Source organism: Vicia villosa, linkage group LG7, assembly GCF_029867415.1.
Source record: "Vicia villosa cultivar HV-30 ecotype Madison, WI linkage group LG7, Vvil1.0, whole genome shotgun sequence".
NCBI lineage: Eukaryota > Viridiplantae > Streptophyta > Magnoliopsida > Fabales > Fabaceae > Vicia > Vicia villosa.
In genome coordinates, this window is record NC_081186.1 from 43653119 (window position 1) to 43666691 (window position 13573).

The following is a 13573-nucleotide window of genomic DNA, read 5'->3' on the forward strand; positions in this document are numbered from 1 at the left end:
TAAATGAATGTATTTTTCAGTGAAAGGTTAATGAAACAACAATCTACATAACATTGGAAAGTCACAAGAAGCCTCTTTTTTGTGACTTGGCAATGTCTTATTCTTGTTTTGAGAACATTTGTCAATAACAACAACAACCCCACAAATACATGCAACAACTTAAAAAACATACATTTTAGAAATAAAACACTAACAGCATAAAATATCACAAGATATATTAAATTGCTTCAAGAACGCACCTTTTATTGAAAATGATCATGGAACTAGAACAAATTATGAAGTTCATCTAGTTTGTGAAGCTATGAAAAAGAAATATAAGATGGATGAAGTTTCCACAATAACTTCATACTTCTTATATTTTTTTCCAGAACTACGCAAACCATATATATTGATAGTCACGCATGCGCTTTGTTAAGGTGGTGAAGACGAATCTGAAAAAATCATGTCAACAAACTTTTATCTACATTTATCAACAACAACATATAACAACAACAAAGCTAATGACGATGAAGAAGGTAAAAGATCTTATGAAAATCATGTGAAACATAATAACAACTGACACGAAAACGAGAGAATAAGGAAGAAGAATATATTCATGAATGAAGAACAAGATTGACAATTATTTTGTAGAACAGGAAAGCTAATGATGAAGAAGATGAGAAATAATGGTGCTAGGATTTTGTTGTCAAGGATACGACGGTACTGTCAAGAAGCGAGAGTTTATTTGCTTATATATAGGTAAATTTTTTCACAATGGTTACCATTACCAACCGAAGTGATATCCCTTTTATTTATTTTTTAGAAACTAAATAAAAAAGAAAAGGCACACCTTAACGTTAAAGGAATAAAAAATTTAGGACGCTGAGGTTCGAACCCATGAAAGCTTGATTTTATCACCACGGTGAGCAAAAAAACTTTTAAAAAATAAATAAAAAATGTTAGCGGCTGAGAGTTGTATAAAAAAAACTTTTCACTACGCTCCATAATATTAATTATGGTGATATACTAAGGTTTACATGCTTCGAATCTCAACACTAACATTTTTCCATTTTTCTATACAAGTAGGGTGTGTCCTTTAATTTCTACAGTTATATAAAAAAAAACATTCCACCACGATTGTATTTGTCAACAATGGTTATATGTTGCCTAAAATTAATATATTTCAATGTGGTTGGTCTTTGCATCCGTGGTAAAATCTGTTTCTTTAAAATTAAAACATATCAGATTTAGTTTATTTCCTTCATAACACAAGTTCCCTAGTAAAGAACAGACAAAAGCGATAGCGAAACACACGAAATCGAGTCCAAACTTTATCACCTTTATCATTTCTTGGAACGTCCAATCCTCATCGCCTTCATTTTTTTCTTGGAACCATCCAAATTTCTATACAAGTAGGATGTGTCCTTTAATTTCTACAGTTATATAAAAAAAAACATTCCACCACGATTGTATTTGTCAACAATGGTTATATGTTGCCTAAAATTAATATATTTCAATGTGGTTGGTCTCTGCATTCGTGGTAAAATCTGTTTCTTTAAAATTAAAACATATCAGATTTAGTTTATTTCCTTCATAACACAAGTTCCCTAGCAAAGAACAGACGGAAGTGGTAGCGAAACACACAAAATCGGGTCCAAACTTTATCACCTTTATCATTTCTTGGAACGTCCAATCCTCATCACCTTCATTTTTTTCTTGGAACCATCCAAATTTCAAGAAACTAGCTCAGACGAAAATCATTCTTTGGTATCTTCCTCTTATTTAATTTACAGTATGTTCTCTATTTCATCACTTTTATCACCATTCATGTTGTGTTTTAGGTTTTAGTTTTAGGTTTCGATCATATAAGTTTTATGTGTATGTTGACGAATGTAGGTAGCTATAAGCATATGTGAGAGTCTTGTTGTATATATGTGTATGCAACGTATAACCATATAAATATGTTGTATGTGTAGCATTAGTGTGTCACTCACATTAGTGTTGTTATGATTGAGTGATATTGGGATTCTTTTTATGTTGTTGAGAATGTTATATACTATTTTGATTGAGTGATATCGAGATTGTTTTATTCTTATCGTGTTGTTGTATTTGTAAGTTATTGAGTGAGCTTAAATTTTTTATCGATTTTTAGTGATGTTTGAATTATTTTTGCTGGTTTATGGTGAGTTTATGAACGTAGTAACGTGTAGAAAAATAAAGGACACAAGGAGATATCATGCTTCGTTGCATAATCCGAGAGTATTTTAGTCCCCTTGCGCAGTAAGAGGTTTCACTATTGTTAGATATTTGTACAAACCTAATCCCAAGACTTATCCTACAATCTTCTAACAACCAAACCACCAAGAACAATCCTCTTGGAATAATCAAGTTGAAATGAGAACAATCCTCTCACTTTCAACTTCTTGCTTTCCAACAATCATGTACAACAAGATACAACCAAACAAGTAGAACAAGAAAACAATCGTTTCCTTTCTACTCTCTTGTTTTCAACAATCCTGGACAACAAGCAATTACAAACATAATCTGGAAATCATTTATGTAAATAAGTTGATAAACATATATAAATCATTATGATTGATCTTCTCTTTCAAGCAAATAATTTACAATGATATAATAGTGCTCGGGTGTTTATGAATGAATGAGAAACTTTTCTGAATTGGTATGGAACAATGTGTAGAAATAGTTTCAATAAAAATTCAAGTATGAAACACTTGTATGAAAATATATGACAAAAAGATGATAATTGTAATGAAAGAGGTCAGGAATAAAATTTGAAGTTTGTGGTATTTATAGAGGTATTTACACCCTTTAGAAAGAGTGTAAAATGATCAACCAATGCAATTTTTAAGGGTTGCAAAGTTATTCACGTTTGGACCTGAAGCAAAGTGAAACAAGGCATTGGTTCAATATGTAATCGGTTACATGAATTAAGGTAACCAGTTACATGGTTCCATTATAGCAAAAAATTCAAAATCAAGCACATGTAATCGGCTACCTAAAGGATGTTACTAGTTACATCAAGTGAAAAATGCCCATTAATGAAATTTGTTAGCTACTGTCAATAATGTAACCGGACATGGTTTAGGTAATCGGTTACATCAACACAAAAGTTGACGAAATATGATTTTGAAATGAGAAATTAAAAGCCTTGAATATTTTGAGTTTGGGCATGCATTTGAATGAAAGTGTATATGATTTTTTAGCACAAAAGTATATGAATGCATAAAGTTTACTTGTACCAATTTTGAGTTTGAAGATCAATCAATCAAAGCTAATCTTCATCAAAGTTGCAATCTTGATCCATAGCCATTTGTTCCTTATGCTCATCCTTTCTTGATACCAACGCATATTAGTTGTCTTCATCAAAACATATACTTGGAAAAGCCTATCATCATAGTATTGTTAAATGATTCTACAAGCTTTTGATATAAATTATATATTTAATTATGGATCGTAGTAGGATGAAAGCCGATAGATTAGGTCCGGTGTATGAGAAATGAGTTCTTGAAAATGGTATATTTTATTATCCTTGTGTTAATTACAGGAATATAAAAAAAAGGAAAAAAATTGCATCTCCTGTGTTATGATGGAATTTTTCAAAACTATACAATATGAATGTGGCATGGTGAAATGGATAAGATTTGAAATACGACTTTACAAAGACATGAAGTTGATGAATATATGGATGATCAACTAAATGATATGATTTGCGATATTGGAAAATCTTCTTTTAGGAAAGCTCATACTTATGATCCTTTATGTAGTGACAAGGATGCATTTTTATATAAGGAATGCACAAGTTTTACACGATTGTCTGTGGTGTTAAAAAAAATTAATATGAAGGCAGAAAGTGTCTGGACGGATAAAAGTTTCACGAAATTGCTTGATTTGCTTAAACAAATGCTATCAGATGATAACAAAATTTCAGATCGTTGTTATGCGGCCAAGAATATATTGTATCCAATGGGTTTAGAGTATATATGTCAAAAGAGTATAAAAATTGGATCAATGTTTGGAATGCGGTGAATGGTGCTACAAGGTGAATGGCAACAGTGGTGATGACTATAACGATATTAGTAAGAAGCGTCCTTCTTCTAAAGTGTTAAGATACTTCCAATAATTCCAAGGTTCAAGAGACTTTTTCTTAATTAGAATAATGCAAAGAATATTAGATGGCATACAGATGAAAGAAAATGTGATAGAAAATTTGCCTTGTAACTGTTTCTTTCCAATGGATTAAAATTGGTTCGTTGTTTCTAAATTTTGGCCTTGATCCAAGAAACCTCAAGCTTAGGATTACCTTAGACTTTATAATCTGGGTACTAACCATAATTTGTGGCATGTTCTTCTCACGATTTACAACATATCTCCTTGGTTGTGCATGAAATGCAAGTATATGTTATTATTTTTGATGATTTATGGACCAAAACAACTTGGAAACAACCTAATTAAATATTTATCTAAGTTCATTAATTGAAGATTTATGACTTTAGTGGGAGAAAGGTGTGACGTTGATGATACGTATTTAGGTGAAAAGTTTAAGATGTGTTCCATGTAATTTTGCACAATCAACGACTTTCCTGCATATGGTAATTTGGCTGGAGATTCTGTCAAGGGACATAAAGCGTGTCCTATATGTGAATATACATGTTTTCACCAACTTCAGTTTAGAAAAAAGACTATTTACCTTGGGCATCTAAAATTTCTAAAATGCAATCATCATTATCATAGATTGTGAAAGGCTTTTAATGGAGAGCATAAGTTTGATATGGATCTTAAACCTTTAGTAAAGGATGAAGTTAATCAACAACAAGAAAACCTTATTGTTGTCTTTGGAAATAATAAAAAAGGGCCTGTTGAGAGAATTTTTTTCCATATTAGTCTAGTCTCGATGTAAGGCATTATCTTGATGTGATAGATGTGGATAAAAATGTGTGTGATAGTTTGATTGGAAAAATTCTAAACATTCCAACAATATTGCAAACAATATATTTCATGACAAAGCTTGCATCTCAACTATTGGAAAATCGAGGTTAATTGACAAGGAACGCGTCATTTCATGACAAAACTTAATCTCTTCCCTCTGTTTTTCACAAAACCAACATAACAAGTTTCTCAGGGTTTGAGCTTTGATTCCCAGCTCCTCCAATTTTTTGCTTTATTTAGAACCAAAAAGGCGCCTTTATTTTTTATAAATTTTACGTCGGATATTTTTCCTCAGTTTTTTAGAAAACTAAGATAATAACTCTTTAAATTTTTTAATTCATTTAGAACCATAATTGGGCCTTTATTTTTTATAAATTTTACATTGGATATTTTCACTCGGTTTTTAAGAAAACCGAGATAAAAACTCTATAGATTTTTTATTCCTTCAGAATTAAAGTTAAGTCTCATTTCACTTTTTGAGCCTTAGCGAACGAAAGAACACCATTCTTCTCCAGCGAATGAAAGAACACCATTATTCTCCAAGGAGGAAGGAATATCGGACTTCAAACCAACACTTTTCTTTAAGTCTCTCATCACATTTTCGGTATGTACAAATTCTCCATTATTGTTGTTTTTCTTGTTGTTTATGTCTTTGATGTTGTCGTCGTCATTGTTGTTGTCGTCGTCATTGTTGTTTTTATTATTATGGTTTTTTAGACATATACAATTTACTTTATTATTGTTATGCAAGTATTTTTAGTTGTTTGTTGTTATTGTTCTTTTAAAGAGATTGAATGTTCATTTTTGTTGGTTGTGTACTATTTTTATTTTTATTTTCAAAAGCTTTATGTGATTATGGATCGTAATTGGATGAAAGCTAATAGATGAAGTAAAGAGTATGAGAATGGAGTGATATAATTTCTTGATTTCGCCGGAAAAAAACCTTCCTAACAATTAGGGGTTTTTTTGGTGTCCTTGTAAAATTTGTCGAAATATGCAAAAACATCTTAAGTGTGATATATTTAATCATTTAGGTTGAGATGGGATTATTCAAAATTACACTAAATGGGTATGGCATGGTAGAGTGACAAAAAAAAGACGTCTCTCACATACAGTTGAAGATGATGAATTTATAAATGATACTTTAGAAGACATGATTCATTATATTGGAGTAGATGCTTTCAAGAAAGCTAATGTGGTATATACTTTGCAGAGAGACATGGAAGATTCGTTGTATCCAGGATGTAAATTTTTTTCAATATTGTCGGAAATGTTAGGAATATTTAATCTTAAGTCAAGAGGTGGTGGACGGATAGAAGTTTCAATGAATTGCTTTAATTGTTGAAAAAAATGCTTCCAAAAGGTAAAATATTACAGCACCGTAGTTATGAGGCCAAGAAGATATTGTGTCCAATGGGTTTGGACTATGTCAAAATACATGCATGTCGTAATGATTTCATATTATATAGGAAAGGGTATGAAAACTTGAAGGAGTGCATGGGGTGTGGGAAGTCACGCTACAAGAAGAAGGACAATGGTGTTGAAGACGATGATGGTGTAACTTGAAAGGGTATTCCTTCAAAGGTGATATGGTACCTACCAATAATTCAAAGGTTCAAGAGAATTTTTGTTAATGTAAATGATGCAAAGAATAATATATTACATGTAGATGAAAGAGTGTGTGATGGAAAAATTCACCATGTAACTAATTCATTGCAATGGAAGAAAATTGATTCCTTGTTTCCAGATTTTTCCATTGAACCAAGGAACCTTGGGCTTGGACTTGCCACTGAAAGAATGAACCCTTTTGGTAATATGAGTACTAACCATTGTTTCGCCCCAAAATTTTCCATCCTAATTTTATTTCTAACTGGCTTAGGCTTTGCACTCATGTAAATCTTTCCATTAGGGCATTAACATGACTCATGCATTCATTGATCAATAAATCTAGCATGGGATTAAGGAATTTAAATAGCTAGGGTTTTAATATTACTTTGAGGCTCCCATCTTCATTCTAGGTCGATTCAAGTTATTTCTACATCCATCATGGTTAGAAATTAGGGTTTGATTCAGGAACTTCTTCTTCATCAAATTACTTGGTTCGCTTCTACTAATTGTTCAAAGTTGTCAAAAGGAATAAGGTTTTAAGTTTACTAGGTTGGAAGAAGATTCATATGATTTTATTGGGACATAATTTTCAAGCTTAAAGCATTCATAATGATTCAAGGTTCTAGTTTGAGGTTCTCTTTTGGTATCAAGAATCTCAAGCACACGTTTTGTCCATCATTAAAGAATAAACCAAGAAAATTCATGTGCATAGATTGTTTTGAATTAAAGGCTATTAATTCAAGTTCATTCAATATATCTGAGGATCTGTTAAACAATATAAAATTAAAGAGGATCGGAATTTCTATGATGACTTGAAAGAGAAAATTACTTGGAATATTTGGGTTTTGCATGGAATACAAGGTTCATTACAATTATAAGTCATAAACAAAGAACCATTATAATTCTAAGTCCTCACAAGATCCCATTCCATTACACCTTGAAAGAATCACACAAATCATCATGCTATTCCATTGAACATTACAAATTACGAATTATGCATTTACACGGCCTAATCTTAAAATATTTCAAATCTAGTTCCAATCCATGAAAAATCCATTGTCTCCATGCTACCATCTTTAAGCTAAAAGCTACACTCTCATCCATGCTTGCGTCATGTTCAACCTTCTACATCGTAAACAAATATACCACACCATAAATTCTGAAGAAAACAACCTGCTGCGTAAGAATAAAAATTGTAAACCAGACGACAACTTTAGACTGGCATCAAAATTTTGCAACGCTAAGCCGGTCCACAACCTGCACATAACACAAACCCTGCATAGACCTTAAATCATACTTGTCCAAACAATATAACCTTGCACCAAAAATATGCAGGAGAATAAAGCGAGAGAAAACCGGTTCAGACCAAGAGGAAAAAGATAACAGAAAAATGTCAACTCAGCATTCATTTAACACAAAATTAGGAAAAACTAGCCTATAACCGAATCGATAACGGAATAAAAAAACTCACTTGTAACAAACTCTTTTTAGATCGATATGAATGCTCCATCTTCCATCATCGTTCATCACCATTCTCCCTCATTCTCTTGAATCTTGGATCGTTTCTTCATTCTCCCACCCTTCACCATAACCAACAAGGCATGTCCTCAATGTTAGAACAAGATTTGTTATGATCAATATTCTATGTTTTGATGATAACATTATATATGAATTTTGTATAAGATAATGTGGTACTCTAATCCTTTGCATTTTCCATTTCAGGAAATACATAAAGAGTATGCACAAATCAGCGCTCAGAAGCAACTGACTCAGAAGGTTCTGGATGGCTACATCAGAACATGCTCAAGCAAGACATCAAAAGATGGTCAATCAGAATCAGAACATGAACTGAAAGCATCAGAAGAACGAAGTCAAAAGCAGAAGCCCTGAAGCTCTGAATGGTATCACGCTTAAGCTCTTCAAAGTCAAAAGACAAGAAGATGCTATGCACCAAGCTGTTGACTCTGAAATTCAAACGTTGTTTATCTACAAATATGAGTCCAGAAGAAAGTACAAGATGACAGGCTACTAAGTCTAATCTCTGACTTACAAAAGGAACGTTAGAAGCTACAAAAGGAAAAGTCAGTAAAAGCAGCAAAAGCATGCTCGAGGTAGTTGACAAAAGTGTGAAACATTAAATGCAGCGTTGTACTTTTCACGCAAAGCATTAAATACAACCCAACGGTCATCTTGTCTCAACGCCTATAAATAGAAGTTCTGATCAGAAGCAAATAAGAACACTTGTGCAAAATGGTGAAACACTGTCAAAATAAAATCTCACGAACTTCATCTTCAACCTCACAAACTCTTGTAATATTTAGTGAGTGTTAAGCTTAGAACTTAAGAGAAATATCATTGTTGTGATTATAGCTTTATTAGAAGCAATCTTACTCTTGTAAACATTATTTTACATTGTTTGTAAAAGGTTCCTAGAGTGATCAAGTTGTGATCAGTAGACTCTAGAAGACTTAGAAGGTTTCTAAGTGAAGGATTCCTAGAGTGATCAACTTGTGATCTGTATACTCTAGAAGACTTAGAAGTTTTCTAAGTGGATAACCATTGTAATCAGTTGGATTAATGGATTAAATCCTCAATTGAGGTAAATCACTCTAAGGGGGTGGACTGGAGTAGTTTCGTTAACAACGAACCAGGATAAAAATAATTGTGTTCATTGTTTTTATCTTACAAGTTTTTAAAGTCACACTTATTCAAACCCCCCCTTTCTAAGTTTTTTTCTATCCTTCACTCAATCGTCACCATAATATCGATCCTTCACCAATTCTGGAGAAGAATCGCTATCACCAAATCCCCTCCCTCTCTAATCATTTTTAAACCTTATGAATCTTCATGCGAATTCATAATTCTGCAACAACATCATCAAATCTCATTCAAAAATCTTCATCATCATCATGACCGAATTCACCCTTCAATTGTAATCTGCAAAAGAACCGCTCATGAACATAACGCAAGCGTAACAATCTGAGAATGCATGAAGAAGGAGACGAGAGGTATACACAACAAAGATAATAACAATAAGCATACTTGAGCAGAAGATCATTCTCGCATTTATTTTGCGTTTCAAGCGTACACAATGAGAAAGGATTCTCCCCTCTAGGTTTCTCGTAGCTTCGTGCGTAGTCTACAAGTCAGGTAAATCATGTCCTCTCTAACCTCTGATCAATTGTTGTTATTGTTAATTAAGAGAAATGAGAGGGCTTAAATGAGGGGGAGCCTTCATGAAGACACGAAATGCATCATCACAAGTTTTATCATCATAAAAACGAGGGAGTATGTGAGTGCAGTATCCCATTAGAGATGTTTTGCATGATGTCAAAATTAGGAAAACTTTAGCATTTCTGTATATTCGGCGGTATCTCTGAGTCTTAAAGTTCATTTTAGTATTAGGAAGCTTATAATGCATTTAGAAAAGGTTTTATGCATTAAAAATAAAGTTTTAAATGAAAAATAGATTTATGTGTTGGCACATACGATCTATGAGTCGACACAAGTGCATGTGTTATAAAGCTTGTAGGCTTTGTAATGCATGTGTCGACACATGAAAAGCCTTTCAGGTTGACACATAGAAGAAAATTTTCTTCTATGAGTCGACACATTCGTCGTATGAGTCGACACATGTACTTTCTTTTTAAAGTCTGTAGCTTCTATTTACACGTGTCGACTTACAAGGCTCTTTAGGTCGACACATAGTAGAAAATTTTATGTTATGAGTCGATTCATGACTTGCACTTGTCAACACATTTGCTAAGATGAGTCGACACATGCGTTAAAATTTTTGAAATTTTGCATTCTTTTCTAAACCTCTAGTTTTGTTTTGGCATCCATCTTGCACACATATAAAAACCTCACACATGCATTATTTCAAACTTAATGACACCATAAACATACATAGAGTTCTCTTCATCTTAAATCTCACATTTATGCATACACACAACAATTACACATAATCATTATTGTTGGCTGCCATCTAGATTCAGATTGATAATGTCCAACATAGGTTGTTGAATTGTAAATTGGGTTGAGAATCTTTGGGATTTCATTGGGAAAAACTAGTTAGGGTCTCCAAGATCAAGGTGTTGATTTAGAGGTTTTGCACAATATTTCACAATTCGGATTCATCCAAGTGAAAGTTCTGAAGAAGGTGGTTCTATCAAAGGAGTAACAGTATCTGGAGGATCGTCTTGAAATCTTAGGCTACGATAAATCGCAATTGGATTCAACTGAGTGAAATCTTTGAAGAATGTGATTCTGTCGAAGGAGTAATGGTAATCAGATGATCAATTGGTATTATTAGGTGACAACAATTTGCAATTTAGATTTAACCGAGTGAAATCTTTTAAGAACGGTGGTTCGGTCCAAGGAGTAGCGGTAACTAGACGATCAAATTTGTATTGTTGGTGACTTGATCGATCTCAAGATCAATGGAAGAGAAAGAGCTAGAATAACATCAAACATTGAATTTGTAGGGTCGTATTGCTACTATTCTCTTGTAAACATATTTTGCAAAATAAGATTGATATCTCAACTTCATTTGAAATTGGGGGCAAACGTAGCTATTGCGAGGACGACGATTTGTGAATTGTCTAAACAAATTCTTATGTCATATATATATATATATATATATATATATATATATATATATATATATATATATATATATATATATATATATATATATATATATATATATATATATATATATATATATATATATATATATGTGTGTATGTGTGTGTGTTTTGGTCCCTACAAAATTATCAATTTTGAGTTTTAGTCTTTATAAAAAAAAAATCATGCTTTAGTCCCTACAAAGTCATGCAAAACCAATTTTATAAGGACTAAAATATGATTTTTTTTTAGGGATTAAAAGTCAAAATTAGAGATATTTATAGGGATCAAAAATATATTTAACCCTATAAAAATTATATAGAGAGCGAGGATAGATAACGAAAACCTAAGAACAAATTGAAAAATAAGTGTTTCACATAGTTAAATAAAATAAATTATCAGAATTAAATGAAAGCAATTGGAACCTAAGCCACCTTCAAAAAAAAGTAAAGAGATTAATTGTTATGAGTGTTAGTATAAAATACTTTACCTGATTGATGCATCACAATCACTCACAAGTAATACTTTATATATGATTAAAGAAAAAGTCAAATATTTATAACATTTAACGATTGTGATTCACTGACGGTGTAAAACTTCTTTACACAGTCAGTGTAAAATATTTTACACGGTCACTGCATCACAATCAGTCACAAGTAATACTTTATATGAGATTAAAGGAAAAGTCAAATATTTATAAAATTTTAACGGTTCTAAGTCATTGACGGTGTAAAACTTTTTTACATTGTTAATGTATTTCAATTATATTGAAATTCAAAAGTAAAATCTAAAATGCACAAAAATTGAACTAAAAATGTCATTAAATGAATCTGAGGAAAATATATAATTATCTAAAAGTTGATCTATTAATAATATTAGGTACAATACCCAACTATTTTAAGAAGGGATATAAGAAAATTGCCATAGTAGTATGGTCCAATTTCATTATCTCGATCTTTTACAACTAATTGTGCCATTAAAAAAAAAAACAAAATACCATACAAAAACATTACTATTCCATCATCTAGTTCATATTTTAAAAAGAAAAAACGACCTAAAACTAAAATAAAAAAAAGAAAAAGAACTAAAATAAAAATAAAGTAAAATAAATAAGGACAGAAGAGATTACACTATTATAAATAATGTATTTTATAATAAATTTTTTGTCTCATTTAATAAAAAATTAAGGTATAATTCGGACATGTCATATTTTATCATATTTTTATAAAAAATATTATATATTTTTTCAATTTTTGAGTATAATCGATGAAAAAACTAATTTCGTACATGTTTCGAATCAAGTTTATATTTCTTAGGTGATGAATGTATAATCATGAAATATATTAGTTATAATAGTTTTAAAAAATAATTTTGAATTTCAACGTCACACTTATATAATTAAGAGGTGTTAAACTTTGTTTTAATTGATTAGAAGAAAGACTTAATTATTTAATTAATCTATTTGTTCTTCCTAATTGATAAATAAACTCCTTAATCGTTTAAAGACTTGCTCTAATTAATTTTAATTTTTTTTAACAAATAGATTAAAAATTTAAAATACTTTATATGCACCTTGCCTTAAAACCTCAAGACTTAGACTCAGTCTTGTTAAGTCTTGTTATATTTACATTTTCAAATTCGAATCTTTAGATATTCAAATTCTTGTGTTTGATTATAATATATCTACAACTTGATTTAAATATTGTGTATCACTACTAATTGGAAGACACTTGATTTTATTCTTACTTCTTTATTAAGGAGACTTTATTCTTTCTACTTTACTATTTAATTGTTATCTTCAAAACCTTTCCAAGACAATACCTGCTCACATAAAAACAAAACAAACAAAAAAGCTAATTAATAAACTAACAAACTTGTGGGGTAACAAGGAATTTAGTATTATCTACAAAAAGTAAACGGCACATTTAAAATTCAAAATTGATAATAAAGCAAAATACAAGATAAGGTTTTTGCTACTAAATACAACAAATCTCATATACTTGAAGTTTTCACGTAAAAGAAATTTATTATTATTTAGATAAAATAAAACAGCTTGTAATTGATTTGTGTCTCTGAGAAAATCAGTGTTTTAAAAACCGGACCGGACCGGCCGGTCGGACCGGTTGAACCGGGAACCGGCCAGGTAATCGGTCTGGTTCAATAGCTGGATCAGGAATGTCATTGAACCGGTGGGAACCAGTCAAAACCGGTGTGAACCGCTAAAACCGGGAAAACCGGCGGTTTTTGTGAACCGGTGGTTTAAATGCATTTTTTAATTTTTTAAAATTTTTTATTTTAAAAAATTAAAACAATGTCATTTTGACTACTTTAATTAAAAATTAAAAAATAAAATAAAATAAAAAAATTTAAAAAAAATGGTCGTAGATGCGGTTGATTTTGTTACAGATGATTT